At 40.7% G+C, this 20,019-nt stretch overlaps 1 protein-coding gene and 1 long non-coding RNA gene across 3 annotated transcripts in view; both read right to left on the bottom strand.

The window, feature by feature from the left end:
* unc5db (unc-5 netrin receptor Db) overlaps positions 1–20,019 on the bottom strand; it is a 191,885-nt gene that overhangs the window by 149,967 nt on the left and 21,899 nt on the right. The gene's annotated exons all lie outside the window — the stretch shown is intronic.
* LOC123960892 lies at positions 1,925–19,786 on the bottom strand. Of its 2 annotated transcripts, none has more exons than XR_006822618.1 (4): positions 19,613–19,786; positions 8,109–8,282; positions 7,365–7,539; positions 1,925–2,223 (listed from the first exon to the last, which is right to left on the bottom strand). It is a non-coding gene; the product is annotated as an uncharacterized LOC123960892 (long non-coding RNA). The 2 variants fall into 2 exon arrangements; XR_006822619.1 differs by lacking the exon at positions 19,613–19,786 and adding an exon at positions 19,473–19,550.

Here is a 20,019-nt window from a genome sequence, read left to right as displayed (position 1 = left end):
ACCGATTTTTTAATTTACCATAATGGGCTGAATTGTCAATATCTACAGACCAAAAGGCAACTAGCTAGAAATATTTCCTCTGTAAGTCTTCACAGTGTTGGTTCTTCAATAACATAACACGAAAACTCATTTTCTCCCCTCTATTATTAAGGATGAAGTGATTCCTGGCCTCATTAGTTATTCATTGCCTCTAATGTCCAGACATCTGGTCAGTGACCACCAGTCATCCTTGCATAACTGCCACTGCCCGTATCACCCCGACCACCAAAAAAATCCATTCAAGCTGAAGTCCAGGAGCCAGCGGGGTTTCTCCTCCAGCAGCTCTGCATCCTTTAGCTGATCAGCAGCTATTCAAGGTAGCCAGACCTCCTGCCTCCAGCTTATGTACTGGAAATCAGAGGAATCACACACCGGAAATCACTTCAATCTGTATGATAATTTGAGACTCTCATCTGGGATTTGGTGTATCGGTCCAGTTCAGCGGCTTTAAAGTGTCAGATTGGTTGGTGTTTTAATCTACATGATACAGTCAAAGGATTGTACATATGGCACAGTGACTTCCTGTGTAAAAAGCACTCCATAGAATCACTTATATTTTTAAAGAAATCAAAATCTGGTTTCTTTTTTTAATGCACACCATACCTTGGAACTTGGAAGCCAGGGAGTTTTAGGGAGCCTTAAAGTGATGTGGTATAATACATGGGTCATATTTGAAGTGAGCAGTGATACCATTTCAAAGAATCCAAAGTAAAGACACAAAGCCAATTGTGTGCTGCACCAACCGCCAAAAAAAAAACACTGCCCCAAGAATCCAAATGCTGAAAATACCTTGTAGCAAAAAAATTCTCTAAAGAAAAGTGCAAAGATGAGATGGGTGTACGTCCTGGTGATCTGCACAAATCTCTCCAAAGCCAAAGCACCTGAGAGGAGGTGGATTTTAGCAAACAAGAAAAGCCCATTTGGACTATCACAGTTCTCTTTTCTCAGAAGCGCTTTCACAGTCTGCTCATGAACAGCTTGCATGTTGGCTGGGAATGAAACTTTAATTATATTGATGCTTCCTTCACATTCCTCAGTCTAACCGGCGATCAGACCGACCCCCCCCCCACCCCTACAGGAAGGCAGGTTAATAGGGTGCATGTTTTGACTGCCAAGTTAATCACCGTTTCTGTGGGGTGAGAAATCAAAATCCCTATTCCAAAAATACTTTTTGAGGGAATAACTTAAAGCATAATTCAGGTTTACTGTAACTTTGGTCTTATTTTCGTCTTTATTTTGTATTCCAAATAAAAAAAATCTTTCTTCTTTTCTGCTTGCCAAGGCTTTCACCGCTGCCTAATGGTCTTCATCAGTTGTTGGGCTTTGCTCAGTTCCTCAGCTAAAACTCTTAGAAATTTGCTAAGCAAACATCATCTGGGAAATGCAAGTAGGTGAACTTTTCCTTAAGGTTTTTGTCGTATTATTCATTTATTTCACTTTCTAAATATGCTGGCTAAGCTGAAGATCTGATTAAAACTTCTCTCACTGTTTCTTTCCCCATCTAACATCTTTTAGCAATCGCTAGATTCAAAGGAGTAGGAGTCCATTTTTTGGACAATGTGCTTATACACTTATTCGTGCCAAGATTTGGATAATACAATCGATACCACTCTCGTAGCCTAGCTTAGCATAGAGACTGGAAGTGGTGGGAACCAGCTGACCTGGCTCTATTCACAAATACACTCTCAGTGCCTCTAAAGTAATTGATGTGTTGTATCTATATATTGCTCACGTATAAAAACAGAAACGTAAAATCCATAAGATCTGTACTCTGATTATTTTGTGGTGAACACTATGGGCCGGGGGTATTTCCCAAAATGTCAAACTAACTTGATGAGTACAATGTTGTTAATAATGATAGAATGGATGACCAAAACTACAAAAATAAGTCCCATGCTGTAAACTTTAATAATCTTTTAATAGGCCACATTACAGTCTGAATAAATTGTCATTTTGTCAACAACACACTACCACTGAAAAAAAAAAACATTGACAAGTATTGTATAGTGTTTTTCAGCATTACATCCCACACATTGTTTAGCTTAAATTCAAGTGAAACCACTTTTACTCCATGTGCAGCCCTTGCTCTTATGAATGGGTGTCTTGCACTTTCCGTCAGTGTTGCCTTCAGCTTGAGTTCCCAAATACCCTCTTCTGTATTCCTTGTGCTTTATCATGTCCAGCCTGGGTGCACAAAGCATATCAAATGGTAATTAAGGTCATACAATTAGATTCAGCCAACCACGGTCCTGGTGACTTAATAACTATAGACAATTATCTGAAATTAATATGATAGATGCCATTGTCTTCTGCTGCTCTGCTCATTCAGATCTTGGCAGAGCCTCAGGTTATTATTACTGAGTATGCATCGGTTGTTGCCGTTTCATCAGAGAGAATGTGATTATTAGTTAGAGGTGCTATGTTCCCAGCTAAACGCACTCAGCACTGATCAGAGGGGCCAAGGATGTAGAAGGTGCTATGTGCTCAGGGAGAAGAAAGAAAATTCATGTATAAGCCTCAACCAAAACCCAAACTGCTGTGAGCAAACTACCTTTATGGCAAAGTTGAAATGAAATGACATAAAAGATTTAAGAAAAGAAGGAAAATAGAGGATTTTTTTTTCCTGCTGCAGTTTTACCTACACTGTGCATTTTTCTTTTGGAGAGAATTTTTCAGAACACTGTGCGGCTTCTTCAAGTAGCTTAAATCTCAGAGGAAATCACCTCCACAAGTGCGATTGGTTGGGGTTTTGTAGAGCAATTCTCACGACAGAGTTCACTGTTTTCTAGCAGCTTTAGCTTTTGACACCTGTTGTCACACTGTGGTTTAACCATCTGGCACCCAATAACATTTGAAGAGCTATTCCCGGAGGACAGCAACAAAGGTACAGAGGGACATTTTGCTGCAGCTGGCTCGGTCTTATAATGAGTACTGTCAAGGATTGGCAGCACTGAACTTTTGCGCCCTGATCTGTGGCGGGTCACCGTCGAGTTCATATCAATAATTCATCACGCAGCTCAACTCCCTTTCCTGTTATGAAACAAATCTTGTTAGGAAGTCCTGCCAACACTGTCTCCATCTCACTACCCGACTTTATTTGTAACTCTCCCTGCTCAGCCCGGAAAGAGGGCGGAGGGGGGCTTGGGAAAGATTAGCTGTGTTCATCTACAACAAGCATTTGTTTGGCAGCAGGGACAGGAAGAAAGCTAGAATCTGGTGTGTGATCTGAAGAATGGAGTCTCCCCACAATGGCTTACTTCTCCTCCCAGGGCAGGAATAGATGAGTTCATGAAAAGCAGATAGAGTGTGGCCCTTGCTCTTCATCCTCACAGCATGGCTCCTATACAGCCTTTCTCTGGTTTATTGTGAAACAACCTGGAGCTGTCAGAGGCTCAGAGGAGACCCAGGGAGAAGAGATCAAGGAAGTGTAACGCCGTACTGGATGGGTTGCTCTGATAAGATCTAGGGAGATTCCTCTCCTTCCTCCTCTGCATCCCCCTCAGCTGGCAGCAAGCGACAGTAACCTTTCCCGTCAATGACAGTTGCTATAAGCAGCAGGGGGATTTGGGGGCATTATGTTTGACTTCTTTCAAATTAGCACCATTTTTTTTTTGTTGTTGCTGTCTTCTTGTGTCTCTGCTTATCAAGGTGGTCGCAATCAGTCAGTGCACCGTGAATAATTACACGCCTGGGGATACTGAGCACATGATAAACATTCTGTTCACACTTTACATAACGCCCAGGTATTCATAAAGCCTCAAAAACAAGTTACAGCATGAACAAATCAAATGCACCACTTGACACTCCTTACAGGAGACTTCAAACTTCTGAGTCCTTGATCACACTGCTCCAGTTTAAACGAGATCCATCCACCAGAGTAAAACAGGTCTAACAGTTCCCCTTATATTATCGTACTAATGAGGTCCCAGTGTGATACTTTTTAATGAAACCATCCAGGAGGCCAATTGTCCATAACTAATTATCATATGCTAATTGGCACAACAAAGTGCAGAAAGAGAACTGATTTTGTTTGTCTGCACCTCTCATTTCTTATTTCTCTCTGTGCGTGCTTTGTATCAAAAGTGCTTAATGAGTGTAATTATGGCTAAAAGATGGTGCAATTCCAATGTTACTTTAATATGATTACCACTGCACTGACTATAAAGATCTGGCTGCATGCGGGTGTGTAATTTGGAAATGTACAAAATGTTAACATCCAGCTAAAAATAACTTCCTAAGGGAAAACAATAGCTTTGACTGTTCTCCAGTCAAACTAAAGTGTGATTATTATTTTGATCACAGCTTTTCGCTCTGTGTGCGGCCGTCTTGATAAGCCAGGTGTAACCAATTCTTCTTGCAATATTGCACATTATCCTCATTTGCCACCCCTGGTGCTCCGAAGTATGAAATAAGGTGAAGAAGAAATCTCTGATAGATCCCACTGATCTGAGAAAGAATAAACCCTGATGAATAGCACCATATCGAATTACCCTCAAGTAAAAGAAAACATTGGGTGGCACCTGGCAATGGACCATATTGGTTCAGTTCTGGCTCAGCGTGCCAGAAAATGGGACAGGGACCGCAAACAAACACAAATAACTGCTATTGCTTTAGAGATTGTGGCTGACCAGCTCTGCAAACTGAATAGAGCAACAGGTTCTGGTTCAGTGCACAACACAAAGGCGACGATCCTGCTGGAAAGATGAGGGGAAAGCTGCTATCTAGTGAGAAATACAACATCAAGATTGGCCTCGTCATGGCACTGGGGTGGAAATAATCAAACTGAGATTCACATTGTGTCAAAGAAACGCTTGACAGGCTAACTAAACAGCAGAGACCAATTGGGAGTGTCACATGGCACCCATTTGTCTATGGTCCATGTGTTCTTGTGTGAAAATCCATACCATCCCCACTACTCCACTCTGTCTGAGCATATACACATGTCCAGATTCTATTTTGCTCATTTAGGTGGTCATGAGGCTTGTGACAATTAGCCATGGATGATAAAGCCGGGAGGTAGGACAGAGGCATCGTGCTGGATCCCCATTAGCTCATTTGCGTAGGGTCATTAGACAGAGTGCGACGACAGCCACACCGGTTGTTTGCTGCACGGCAATGCACATTGCAGGAGGGCCGGAGTCGACTCCGGTGGTTGATAGCTTTCCACACTCAGCAATTGGGGATATCTCAATGTTAATGATTATGCTGCACAGCAATTCTTGCAAAAGGCCATTAGAACAGTCAGGCAATGCTCGCTGAATTCTTAGTCATCTCCAGTGAGCAATTCCCTGCAGTTACTCCGGACAGTGATTTTAGAAAGGTTTCTTGAACAATGTGAAGTCATCGGATAATGTCAGAGATTGAACTAATGGCCATGTCTGATTTGAAGCTTTAATATTGAGAGACAAGAAGGATTCTCAGTGTACCTTTAGGGAGCGTGACAGCTCATTAAATCAGCTGGAGTCAACATGCAGTACATCACTGCTCAATTACATTACCAGAGACGTATCTGAATTTCTTTATACTGCAGTAATATGTAGTAACTAAAAACAGAATGTGAGAGTGTCTTGGATATTTGGGAAAAACTAATTACCCGCGCTGACTCCAATGAGCATGCTCATTTAAACCCTGAGAAATATTGTCAGTGTACTTGTTCCCCACAGCAATGCAACACAGGCTTGCATGAACTTGATGGATGGCAGCTTTTCATTGGCAATCTATCATGTCACGTCAATACATTCCAGGGAAGAAAATATGTTTATGTTGAGAGTGCTACGTATGTGTAACAGAGTTGTTCAATGAGCGGACAGTGTTTTGTCTGTTTAGAAATGCAGTGGTGGACCATACTGAGTTTGCCATCTCCTGAACCTCAGGAAACCTGCTTCCACTGGTTTCCATTTCTTTTCTCCCAGTAGTACTGTACCCACGCCTCCACCTAGACGCACTGATGTGGAGCTGCGGCTTCTGAGAACATATTGACTGACCAAACTGAGAAAAAGGCAGAATTTCAAACAGGTTCCTGAAAACCGGAGGCTAAAATCATCCATCACCCTGGGCTGCTTCAAATGCAGACATCAAAAAAGCTACCTTATGGATTGATCTTGGTGATCATATAATGGATTTCGCCAGTGCCAGACTGACGGCTGTAATGGGTTTCTATGCCGGCTGGCTATCGGAAGTCTGTCAGTTGCACCGGCTCTCCATGGAGCGCTCCATACATTTGCCAGAGGCTCCTTATACCTGCTCTTGGGGGAACATATACTAAATTGACTTCAGAAGCACTCAAGGAAACAAGAGAAAGAAACATCAGCAACTCCTGTAGGCAGAAAAATACTACATCTTGACATCTTTTTGTAATTTATATCTACCTTGCACAGATGCCGATTTTTTTCTGCTTTGCTCAATTTTTGCAGTCAATACTATATGTTCTCTGAACTCTCCACAGAAAATGACCATATTTAATAATTTACTTCCAATTTGATACAGAATGTTCACTGAGTCAACAGCAGATAACTGCAGCATAACTGTTTTGCATTATAATGAATTAGTTACATGTGAATCAAATTAAGCAAATGGAGCACATGACAGGATTATGTGAACGGCGTTCTTGAGACGGAACAATTTCCTTTGAAACTCTGCAGACTGATTTTCCAGTTAAGTGAACGCCTGGTGCATTTGTCCTGTTCATTGACAGTAACCCGTCATATGCGGCACTTAATCTAGCGGGGGACAGAGAACAGCTTTCAATTAACTCGTCAAATAAGCCAAGTGACACATCCATCATGTGCAGGGCTCTGGCACGCTGTGTTTTTTTTTCTTCTCCTTAAAAAAAAAAAATATTCAAACAGCAAATTGTTTCAAACCACAATGCTGGGTTTACCTCAACACAGAAAATAAGTCTTAACAGTATTTTTTTTCCCATGCAAAGGGTATCATGGTCGTGTTTTGTGTGCCTAATTCTTTCCTTTGCAATGGTGGAACATAGTTACTTGCTGTTTTTCCACTTTTGAGGACCAATTTCTTTCCCAGTTTAGTTTCACGCCGCAGTGGTAATTACACTAGATATTTTCCCTCTGTGACTAATTGCATTAATCTTGTACATGATCATGCATCAATCAATGACCTGGAGAACACGGCACCTTGGATTCCCAGTGCAGCTGATTAGCGCACGCAGACACCCAGCAGGCAGCTCTGCTCAGTCCAGCTGGACTGCGAAGCCCACTTTCAGGCTAGAGCAAGGAACATTGCCTCCTTCTGAAACGGCTCACATCCTCCAAACCAATCAAGTTGACCTTGACATGGCACCGGAGGGGTACATCTCTCACCTTGAGATGGATAGCATCTCTCGAAATGTGCGGATGGCTGTGTCCTCACTGCCCAGACGAAACCTCCCTTATCAACAACCCCAGCATCAAAGTGTCAAGGCCGTATTGTAGCACGGCTGCCAGCCACCACTCACATTTGGTTGGGGGAGGTGGGGGAGGGGAATAAGGTCTTGGCCTGAGGAATAAATAAGAGATGAGCTAAATAAATAAGTGGAGCTGCTGGGATATTAATACTGCCAGCAGTCAGTGGTATAGGCTGGCTCACTGACATACAGCACAGCAGAGCCACAATTAGATCCACTCATCTGCTTTGCCTCGGCTCTGTGTGGGCACAGAGCAATCAGGAGCACCTGCTGAGAAGAACTGGGAGGCTAACAAAGTTTAACCTAATGCCTCAGACTTTATTTGAAAAACTGCTTGAGTCAACTATCTGCTGGAGGATTGAATCCAAGTTCTCGTACATTAATATGAGATGGCTACTGCTGCAACCCACTCTTCTGCTATTGCACTCTTGTTTAATCAATAGACGTGTTTAACACAATGCTAAAAATTACCAGAGCACTGAAAGAATTAACATAAAGAATTAAAAGTTGTTTTTTAGTACCTTTTTGACAGGATGCCTGGCCTTAGAATCTGGGACTTTAACTAATGAAGACTGAAAAGAAGTAACGGGGACTTGCTTTTCACAAATTAAGTGCAGATTCTATGATTAAACTGGTGTTTTAATAGATTCTGGAAACTCACAAACAGCGGGGATCAGTCTCTCTTCCGTTGATTTGTGCTCGCGTACAAAAAGTTCAAGACAATTTGGGCAGGCATGCGTGAGGCGAGCACAACTGCCAGTTTCAGTTTCACGGGAACGCACCCGCTTGTCGCTACATCTTGTGCTCGACCACTTCACCTTGCCTCTGCTAATACCTGTTCAGAAAAAAAACAAACAAGAAAACTGGACAGTAACTTTTTTTAACAAGCTGTATAAAAGGTATAAAAGGTAATGCCCTGGCAGTGGCAAATAGCTTTGGTTTAATATTTGATTTGATTACATTAATGTTTAAGTTGAGATTTACAAGAATTATTATAGGGAATACTGCTGGTAAAAAGTAAAAAAGTAAAAAATTAATTTATTGCGATTAATTGCACGATTTTCTTGCGATTTGGTTGCCCAGCACTAATAGATAGATAGATAGATAGATAGATATTGATGTGAATATATATTCACCATTCATCAACAACAGACCTCTCCCTGACTCCTCAGAGAACTTTTGTGTACAAGTCCTCAAACCAGCAGCAGATATTTTTCTACATTTTGGATTCAAGAACTCAACAAGGACAATGAAGAAACTGACACAAGCTAAAGTTGTCTGCGAGCCGTACATTTAGGTGCTCAGAGAAGTCAATGCATTTTTTAAAAAAAGCTTTAATCACTTTCACTATGCAGTACTAAACATGGTAAATAGTACACATTTAAATAATAATAATTTGTACTTTAATTGCAAATAATATTGCAGATCCATAGAAAAGATAAAATAATGGTAATTCACTAAGTCCACTTACTAGATTTTTCCAGAGCTTTCCACTGCATGAAACAGCATTCTCATGGATTAAAGGTAGGAAGTGGACCTTTTTAGAAATAAACTTACTTGCTTTCTTTTCAAGAGTGAGATGATAAGATTGATACCACTCTCACGCCAGTGCGTTAAGTACAGCGCTGAGGCAGGAGGTAATTAGCTAAGCATAGTATACAACACAAACTGTAATTTACTTTTTGTGTACAGATAAAATAAACAAGGTAAATTGTCATTACTGGGGTCCTCCAGTGCTGTTGACAGGGATTTTGTTTTTACATTGAGGGGAGCCAGGCTAGTTGTTTTACTTTGCTTCCAGTCTTCATGCTAGGCTAAGCTAATTGCCTCCTGGCTCTAGCTCCATGCTCCACTCCAAAAACAGCAAATAAGAATATTTCCATAAATGTCGAACTATTTCTTAGAAATTATTTAGTCAAACTACATGGTCAAGGATTTACTCAACATTCTTATCAATATTCTGGATCAAGCGCTCTGCGGGTGGACAGTGCTCTGAGCCGACAGAGCGCAAGACTCAGGCAAGATGAGAGGAGGCGGACTCAGGTGCAGTAAAATGGTTTCCCAAATATCAGTTTTCACATTTTTATGTCAAGAAAATCATATTATCCTCTTGTTGTTGATGTTTACATTCATCACATACGCATAGGTAGGAAATCAAGTTTTGTAACTCTCTTCTGCTACATAGCAGACAACATACATTATACAAAGAATCAATTAATCAGTATCATATGTATATATATATAAATAACTGTATATTGTTTTATTCTATTTTATGTTACCATATTTTAATATATATTTAATTATAAAGCAACATTAATTTTGTGGTAATGTAATTCCTTTTAATTTTATTTGTGAATGTGGGAATATGCATTACAAAAATCTTATTATCAGCTGACACATACTTAAGCTGGGTCCCGTTTTACCACCTGATCTTGTGGCCCTGTTCTGAAGACGGGCCCTGTGAAAATCTAGTTTTAAGATCTTCCTTATTTCAGCTTACGTGCTGCATCCTAAATTAATTTGTTTGTAATCAAATCAGCCCACAACAAACCTGGGGTTGTGTAATGTTACAGTATAAAAATACTACAGATAGGCAGTGTATGGGGGACAAAGGGTTAATAAGGTTCCAGCAGCTAAAATGTGCCCCAGGCCCCCCAAGTAGGGAATCAGGTAGTGTCTATATCCATGCACACTTGCAGTAATTTGATCAATTCAGGGAACAGGCTTCTCATAGACAACCAATGTAGTATTGATAAATCAATCCAACTACATCATATTCATCATATCAGAGCTGGATGACCAGCTGGTGTGGGTCTGACGTATCAGCAAATACATCAGTCCAGCCCCAGGCAGAGCCTGATCTCCAGCTGGAAAAACAGCCCTTCATCCCCCATGTATTCAGTGTCAGTACTACAACTGTTAGTAGTGTAATGGGATATGTGACATCAGAGCCCACAGTACTCTCAAAATCCAACAGATTCCTGAAGGAGAGCAGGCCGCCCACTGCCGTCAGAAGTTAAAACGATGAGGTCTGTAGCACAAACTCTCTTTGGTCCAAAAAATGACTGAAGGATGGATCATCAGTGGGCAGCACAAGCTCTTCAAGCAGTGCCGTTAGTAATAATCTCCCAGTGCTGGACCTTCTGGAGCCTTTGACACCTCCTCTTCCTCATTATCCCCTCACTGATTTTCTCTGGTGGTGGTCCACGGGGTCTGCATCCTACTCGCTAAATTGGGAGACTTGGGATATCTGCAGGCCAATTCAGCTTTGATGTTTCATTTAAAAAAGAGCCGAAGAGGAAGTGACATCCCAGTGGAGAATATTATGCTAATCTCGCAAATGTTAATTAGGCCCAAAGGGTTAATTTCTTCTGCTTTATCAACTCTATACTTTATCTGTCTCTCAGTTAGAATGCTTATACTGGAGAGTGCTTAGAAATAATCAGTGTTACAAATTTTGAAACATTACTTTTCTAGCTAGCTACAAGTTTCCTTAATCCTCGCTCTTTGAAATGTAATTGGTACAATCCCACAGCCAAGGAGCTCTCTCATCACACCACAAAATAACATAATCGTCTTTAATTTATCACATCACACAGACAACATATTACAGTCTGTCCTTCTGTATATTGCACAGTGGTATAATTCACTAGATAAAGAAAGAGAAGGTTAAGTATTGTCTAAAAAAATCTGAAAATCTGATATCTATTATGGAAACCAAAATAGATTCAGACACCAACAACTTAATTACATTTCTTTCTCCGCTGAGATGCAGCAAACAATACCTAAATGGATGTTAATTACTTTAACACCAAGGGTTCTACTCTTATCTTGCAAATGTTCTTTACACGGGAAAATAATGAAGGAAAGTGTTCTCAGCACAATGTCAGCGGCAAACAAGCATGTACCTGCAAAGTCAATGTGGGGCCCTGTTGGCATGTGAAACGCTTGATTTGACATACAGCACGCACTTGAGGGCAAATATGGCTCACAGCTCGTTTGAAGAAAACCAATGAGTGCCCTCCAACGAAAGGTATCGTCCCCTAAAGTCTTGTTCATTCACCTGCACATTTACCACAAAGCCAGTGTCTCCCTTTCTGCCATTTCATTAGTGTTAATTCCCCCTCGGGGATATGGGAGGAACGTCAAAGCACAGGGCCCCTTTTTGAGATACGGAAAAGAATGAACAGCTCTCACTACTCACCCTGAGTGATGAACAATGTCCTGACATGGCAGGTAACGGTTATGTATCGCCCTTCTTCCTATATGTGACACATTGAAATGATAGGCGTTTCGGCGGGGAGTGATGGATTCTGCAGTAAGCCAAGAGCTTACAAGCAAAGGTTGAATTGTAGAGTAGAAATTCATCTCAAGGTTGGTCTAAAAGTGAAATTAAAGGGGTGTGCAGCTTGACTGTTTCAAGGTTATATTCACATTAATTCATTTCCCACGGTCTTGTTTTTTAACTGTGTTAAATGGCACTATCTACAAAGAAATTAAAGGACTAAATAATTATTCAGAATGACAAGTTCTTTGAATTCCAGACCTAAATTTGAATTACATACTGCTGTATCTTTCCTGCAATTCAAAGAACTGTGTTTGTATTGTTATTCATGGCAGGATGCATACTCCTACATGCCCTAAAAAAAGAGAGAAAGATAGATATAGTTATAGAAGATATAAGTTTTACAGTCAAGAGAATGGTACAAACTTCAAGTCAGATATCACACATGCCAAAATACAGCACATATGCTCACAATAACACTGATTTTGCTAATATCTTTTCATATCTGAAGGACTCAAGGGGATATCAAGAAGGACAAGGGAATTAAATGGACAGATTTGTGCAGCAATAAAAGAGAAGGTCAACTGCGTTATAATACCAAATTATTTCACATAGCAATGAAAACTAAATTCCCAGTTTTATTGGATCGAAATGATTAACAATGGTGCTACAGCACACACAGAAAAATACAATGCATACATTACAGTACATTTGTTGAAACAAAAAGAAAGGTGAAGCCAGAGCATATTCAGTGGGGGGGTCTGAGCTTCCCTTCTCTGCCATACTGGTCATCACTACACATACCGCAGCTATGACAACACCCAGACGACTGAACACATCTCCAGCGCTTCTAAATCCAGACATGGAGTGCGCTTTCATCCATTAAAAATGAAGACTGAGGGAACCAAACCTCCCCTTTTTTCACCACTGCTGCCTAACACTATAATATGGTTAAGCGGATATAATTTGCACCTGTCTCTTCCTGTCATATTCTAAAGAGGGATGGAGTTGCACTCAGACACAAGGTAGCATCACTGCTCCCGCCCCCACCCCCAGCCCACAGCACTCAGCTGTAACTCACTCTGTAATTCTCATGACAGAATGTAGAAGATGAAGAACTTATTCACATCCAATTGCAGCAGAGGGGAAAAACAGCTCTGCAAATGCTGCGTCTTTAATGTCATTTCACTTGGCACTTTGGAGCCTAATTGCTTGACTTGGCCACTTTTTGCAGACCTGTCCTCAGATCCAAGAAGAACATCTATTTAGACATCATCAGCAAGGAAACGATGTTCATTTCTAGACCTGCAGGCACAGGGAATCTAATCCAACAGTATAGAAAGATGGTGCATTATTACTGCCAACCCCAGCCTTAGGGATTGGACCTTAGCCTTTGTGCTTTTTAGGTACACAGATCCCTATCCCCCTAATTGATTTTCCCTGATTCTTTAGATGCAGGGCCAGGAACAGTGTGCCACGAAAAGGCAGCTGATAGAGTTAATTAGGAGTAACTGTTCCTGAATTACTGATAAAAGCTAAGGAACCATTTAGGCAACATGCACAAACCAATTCACAGAGTACAATCCATTAACTAAGAAATGCAACATAGAAGAGGATTTGCTCCTGTATTGTTTATCTTAACAGTTAAACTCGTTCCATTGTTTTAAGAAGAATCCCAGACCTGCTATATCATAAGTTGTCTGCACACAGGATAACACCCCATGTTAATGATATGTTTATCAAGTTCCATAGTGAAAAAAGAAATGATTTTCTATGCCTACGAAAGCTCTGTCAAAATCAAACTAATTAATGCTGGAATGACACAATGCTACAATTTTTAATTCACACAGCACTTAATCGCAGATTGGAGTTTTAGGTATCCAAATATTTCTCAGAAGCAGAGCTGCTCTGGAGGCAGAATTAATCTCTTTGTTTAAGTTAAACCTCAGTGGGCACAGTGATAGAAACATAGTGTAGAGTTAAATGGCGCAGCTTATTCCATGAGCAAAATATACTAATGAATCTAGGAGCATGACATTTATGTACTTGGAAGTTGTTCGGGTTACATACAGTCACCAGGACTGCCTAAAAGTACATAGATGGGACTGTTTTCAGTCTCAAAACAAATTGAAGGTCAATAGAGAGCCGAAGTCTTAGCTGCTGTTTCACTAGCTTCTGTCACTCAATGCAGTCGCTAATTGAGGGCTTTAGAAAAAGTGACACATGTTCCTGGAGTTTATATCCATATTTACAGACAAAGCAGTATCCACTACAGCACTGCCTTTTAGAGGATTACCTTTTTGTGGTTACAATAAAACAACAATTTCTCTGTTCAGTGTCAGTTTTTTTTTTCCAAGTGTCTCTATTTTCAAATTCAAGACCTTTATTTGTCCCCAAGGGGCGATTAGTAAGACCAACGGGTAAATGAATACCACAACATTAAAAGTTTAAGTTGAAGTGAGCCTTATGTGCAGACGTTACCTATTCTTTACAGAGTTAAGCAGAGAGATAGCAGATGGAACGAATGAGAATTTATATCGATTTTTAGAATTGCATCAACTTTTTAGCTGTAATCTATGTTTAGAAAACACTTATGCCATTGGTCCTCCCTGTTCTTATAGCTCGCCACTCAACTCCTCAAAATGTTTGGGCTTGTAGAAAATGGTGTTCTTTAAAGGCCTCTAAAAACAAAAATATTGAATAATATTAGATCATCAAACTATTTAGATTTTTCTGAGGCTCCAAATGAATGCTTGGGACTAACCCAGTCTCTTTAGATTTATGTTCACACTGGATGTCTCTGCAGTAAACAATTTATATCCAACGTCAGCATTCAGTACCAATTCAGCAATTCCTCAGTAATAGTACATGATGTTCATGTAGCATTGCTAAAAGTAAAGTATTGCATTTGCTGTTGACTCTGGAGACCTTAGCCACGAAAACTACAGTTTTTTAACTGCAACTTCATCTAGTTACACAACCCTGTGTTGTAAAATCATGAAGAAATCTACCGTGTACCTTGTATTACTACATCCAAACAGCTTTGCCTCACAGTCTGCCAAACTCAATTATTAGTTAGTCCTCAAATGGTGAAAGGATGTAACTAACACTGACAGACGTAACCCCCAGGGGTTTCATTCCCATTCCCACATGCTCTATGGTGAATGGGGTAAAAGTCTGTACTTAATGGCATGTGTAAACTAATGACAATAATGGTGAGCTAAATTTGCACTGCTGGAAAATTTTCAGCCTCATTTTTCTTCACTGTCAGCATGCAGTCTGCAGAGAGCTGTTGGAGCTGTGAGCAACCACAGCCCACTTTACTCACCACAAATACCATTAGAAAAACATTGCTCTCATCATTCAGATCCCACCCCATGGCCCGAGTGATGACAGGCACTACACCAGAGTGCACAACCTGGGGGATTATGGTCAACTGGACAACAACTGCACTGCTTCCTGCATCTTTAACAAATCATATTAAAATGGTACTTAACAACAGTGGGTTAGACAAAACTTCTGAAATAGCTCTTCTTAAACATTTCATCAAGTTCTCCTTGGCTTGTGGACAACAAATGGCAGAGACAAAGAGAGCACAGTAATAAATCTATGTCATTTATCACAGCACCAAGGGAATATTTCAAATCATTTGAATCTAAGGTCAAGAGGTTCTGCTACATCTCCCGATCACTGCCTCTATCTTTCTCTCTGGTAAGAGAAACAGGAGCATATCAAAGCGGCCAATACACAGGAGGCATATTAGACTAATGAAAAGCTCTTTCCTGCCTTGGCTGCTGGCCCATCTTGTGTACTGCCTTGCGTCTACCATTTCACAGCAAGGAGCTGTGAAATGGAATTCCGTTGGCAAAACAATAAAGCAGCCCCCCATGATTGTGCGTCATGCACTTTAGCTCCAGAAAAAAAAAAATAAGTCAGTGGCAAACAATAATGATTTAAAGGGAAGTGCAAAGTGAAATATTGTTTGTGCATATAGAATCACTCAATAGCTCATTTTTAAGAGACGCAGTGTGTTATTCTGCTTGCCTGACAAACAATAGGAGTCTTTATGTGCTGGCATGGTGTTCCAGCAGCATCTTGGCTTTTCCAATGAGATAAAGGGCACCAGGCATAGGCAGCAGGTCCTGGAAAATCATGACATTGCAGATGATGGGAAAGGTGGTGAGTAGTAGGCCTGTCTGTTTGGAAATATGAGGAAAAAGCAAACCCCTGCTGATCATGAGCCAAAGCTGACTAAGTGCCCCTCGCTGTAGCCTGCAGCACACGGGGTGGAGCTACACCCAGACTGAGTAACAGTTTTCACTTGGCAGTAACAGAGTTGGGTTAAGATGGGCTTACAATGAGTGCCATTTTTTAGTCCACCCAAAAGTGTCCTTGTAACCAAAGCACCAGGCTACATATGAGATTAGGAATTGCTACGGAGGGTACGCTTACAAAAGCGACATCTGATATTAGCCAGACATTGGGTCCTTAGACAGGTTGTTTGATATTATAGGAACATAATGGATAATTCTTGGCCACCTAAATGAGTCGCCTCAGGACCTCAGTGGCTCTGAAAGACCACTTTTTGACGGCATAGTCAAGAGCTCCAGGAAAAAAGAAGAAGGTTTTACACGCGACAAAACAACAATAAAGAGACACAGTTATGTTTATTAGGATGTCCCAAATGGTTTCTGGGCCTTTAGAAAGTATTACTTCCAGAGCAGGTAAATTTACTAAATTCGGTATTTACTAAATAAAATTTTGACCGTGGTGCCAGTGGGCAAAATGCAGACAAAGTTCCCAAGTTCCTAAAAGTGGAAAATGTCTATAACATCAAGTAAAGTATTATAACATAGAGGAGCTCTTATGTTTAAAAAAATCATCTCACGCTAGATTTACCATGAGAATGAGATGACTAGAATCAAACAAAAAATCAAAAAACAACTGGACTGGGAATTGTAATGGCCATTTTAATTATTGTCTAATATTTTATTACACAAACAATAAACTGAGAATATAATCCATGGATTAATTGTACTGAATCGATAGAAGAAATTATTTCTGGGTGCACTTCACATAATGCCCAAATGAAAGCGTAGTAGAGTGCATATGGGAGAAGCTTAGCAAATTCAAAATGAACACTGTGCTGGGTGCCAAAAAACGCCGTGTCTTTGAGAAGCACTTGCTTGACAGACACAAAATCTCAAGAAAGGCAAAATGGTGGCAAAAACTAGTACTGCCATGTCCTCTACATTTTAAGTATATGAGTAACTGCAGTGGCTGTGAGATAAGTGACTGCACCCTATAATCTGACCATCTATGAAAAGTCATGTCACACTGATGTACAGTGCAGTTGTCCAATCTTCCAGCTGAGATGTGCAACTTCAGAAGCAAAAACCACCAAGCTTGCAGTCCTTACGTTAATAATAGTTTCTTGTCAAGGGAAACCATTGGCATGGTAATGTATCATGTCTTACACAATGTATGCCATTCCAGATCTCAGTGGTGCAGCCTTGGCACTTCTGCTGTTTTATTAGGAATTATCTGCAGTCGATTAATAAATGTCGTACTGGCTGAGTCCCACAGGACGAGGGGCAGAGAAGCACGCCCTGATAATGGAGGGGTATTCATCATATCTGCCAGTCAGGACACTGCAACTGCCACTGCCACCCAGACTCATGATGTGCATGAGCAAGGCAACAGTGGTTAAAAAGGATGACACTGTGAACACCTGGAAATGATCTGATGATGAATGTAGGCTATACTTTGATTATTTTGTCCATTATGATGCGCAAACATTAAATTAATTTGTCATCATTGTTTGTGCGTAGAATCTGAAAATAAATTAGAGCAAGCTAACCATTAACTGAACTTTTTATGATTTAACCTAACCTTAACCACACCCCTACCCGCTCCCCCAAACCCTAAACCTGCCCTAATATTACAGAGAGGATAGTAAGCAACAACTTTACAAGCTCTGACTGTACACTCAGGGTTCCAAGTTTTCAGACATGCCCATCTATTTATTTCAGGGAGTGAATAGCAAGAGCTAATGGATGACTGGCAGATTTGATAATAGGGAAATGGGGTAATTTGCAGTAACAGTTTAAACACATACATACATCCTCTACAGGCCTACATTTAGATATTTAAAACCAAAATTTTAATTTACAAGCATAAAAATGCTTTTCCCCACAAATGAATTCAGTCTAAATCATCCAAGAACTCTCAAAGGACAACAGTAGCGAGCTGTTTTTCTGACATGAATAAAAAGGCCTGTGGGCTCTTAACGGCCTGTGGCCTACTGCAAAAACAGAAAGCTCAGCGCTCGTTTTCCCCCAGTGCTCCAGTAATAGGCCAGTGGAAATAAATGTAATCACTGCACTTTGTTCTCCCTAGTGATATCATTTCTTCTTATTACTTTTCACCCCCTTCGCCTCTCAGGCCACCATCAGAATCTCATTTGATCGTATTTACATTCGCTCTAGCTTCAAACCCCGGTGATGCTAAAAAGCAATTACTACTTCAAGTTGCCGTCTGCCAAAGAGAGCCACACAAGATGTCCTTGCCAAACTGCAGAGGATTCCTACCCGGACTGTGGCTGACATTTAAGCTCTTGTCTTCTTCTGTAAGCACGGTTCACTACATTTAGAAGCAAAGCACTGATTATGATAAACATGGCCTTTAAAAGAGGCCTCTGACCAGGGACAATCCCAACAACAAAACATTTATCACAGTTTAATATCAGAGCCGCTCAAAGCCAAGCAACAGAGGGATATGAAATCTCACTTACTGTCTAAACGGGAACCTTCATCAGCCTCATGAAATGTAACTGAAAGTCAAAACCGTAAATTGTGATGATACTGTAGTACAGACCTGCACCAGTCTGGAAACTAAATTAAAGGGCCTCTTCACCGATATTAAACACCATGTTTTGTTTGCTAATCATTTAGAGTACATGTTGTTGTCTTATATTGAGCTTGGAAACTATTCCTGATATACAAACAGGGAATGTGGAGTTTGAAAAGACATGGGCCTCCAATAAAAAAAATGACATAAATGACATATGACATAAAATCAAAGAATGAACGCCATCACTTCTATTGCTGTTTTTCATTCTTTTTCTTCTCTCTTTACATTCTGGCAAATCTATACCATGAAATGTCATGCTCAATTAGCTACCAACAGTTTTTGTTTTCACAGTAACCACTGACAGACAATAATAACCTGGATTACTAAAGAATAAAAGGTAAAGATCTAGGCATCTGTCGCGGTGAAGTCATTTCCCCCGTGGGCTCAACAGTGGTATTTGGTATTAGGTATTATTGCATTTTTCATCAATGAAGTAATTTGGTGCCATATAGCATAGTAAGAGTGTCTGTGGAGCCGCTAACAGCAGCTTTATGGTCGGAGCAAGCTAGCTGCTGGGTGCTAGTCAACAATATTGCCAAGCAAACTAATTTTTGGAGTTCGACCATGTCTTTTTCACACGTAACGTTAGCTATATTGTTACCTTCAGGGCATGTCTATCAAGTCAATTTACATACCGCAGCAACACACACACACACACACACACACACACACACACACACGCCGGTGCGGAGCAGAATGGCTGTCCGCAACTAATCACTGTGCTGTGGTAACATTATAGCTAAATTTCAACAGAAAACAACATGAAAAACAGCTGCAGGTATCCGACACACTACGCTCGTTAGTTAGTGAGCTTCAAATGAGGCTTACCGTTCACAGTTTCTCTTGACTGTCCCTCAGGACTACAACGTTAGTCCAGCTTCGCTAAGCCTGCTAGCCACATTATCCGCGCAATATGCACACGCCAAGTTAGCTAACCTTAAAACAACACAAAACACGGCAATACTTACAGCTTCCAAGTTTGGCCAAGTCAGGTCACGTACAGCCCATGGTGATCCGTCCTTGAACTGTTACAGAGCTTGTTACGGTTGTGGAACTTTTGAAGCACTAATTTATTAATTTAACTCGCACTGAAGTGCAAAGCCATGGTTGCCATCTCCCGTGGTAGGCTTGACCAGTATCTCATTTTGTTATCGCGACAGCCCTACCAATGACTTTGTGTCCTGTTGCTTTCTACAGTAAAGTAATTTCATCATTTCAATTAACATGGCCCTACAGTAAATCATAAAAACATGATGATGTAACACTTTGTAACAGCTACTGGATGATGCAACAGACACTGCCATGGAGGACGCAACCATAAAATTGAAAAACCTTAATTTTATTTCCCTCATTGCAATGTCCATACCATTAAATG

This window comes from Micropterus dolomieu, linkage group LG21, assembly GCF_021292245.1.
Source record: "Micropterus dolomieu isolate WLL.071019.BEF.003 ecotype Adirondacks linkage group LG21, ASM2129224v1, whole genome shotgun sequence".
NCBI lineage: Eukaryota > Metazoa > Chordata > Actinopteri > Centrarchiformes > Centrarchidae > Micropterus > Micropterus dolomieu.
Note: the sequence above shows the minus strand (reverse complement) of the source record. Positions and strands in the feature narration are given on the sequence as shown.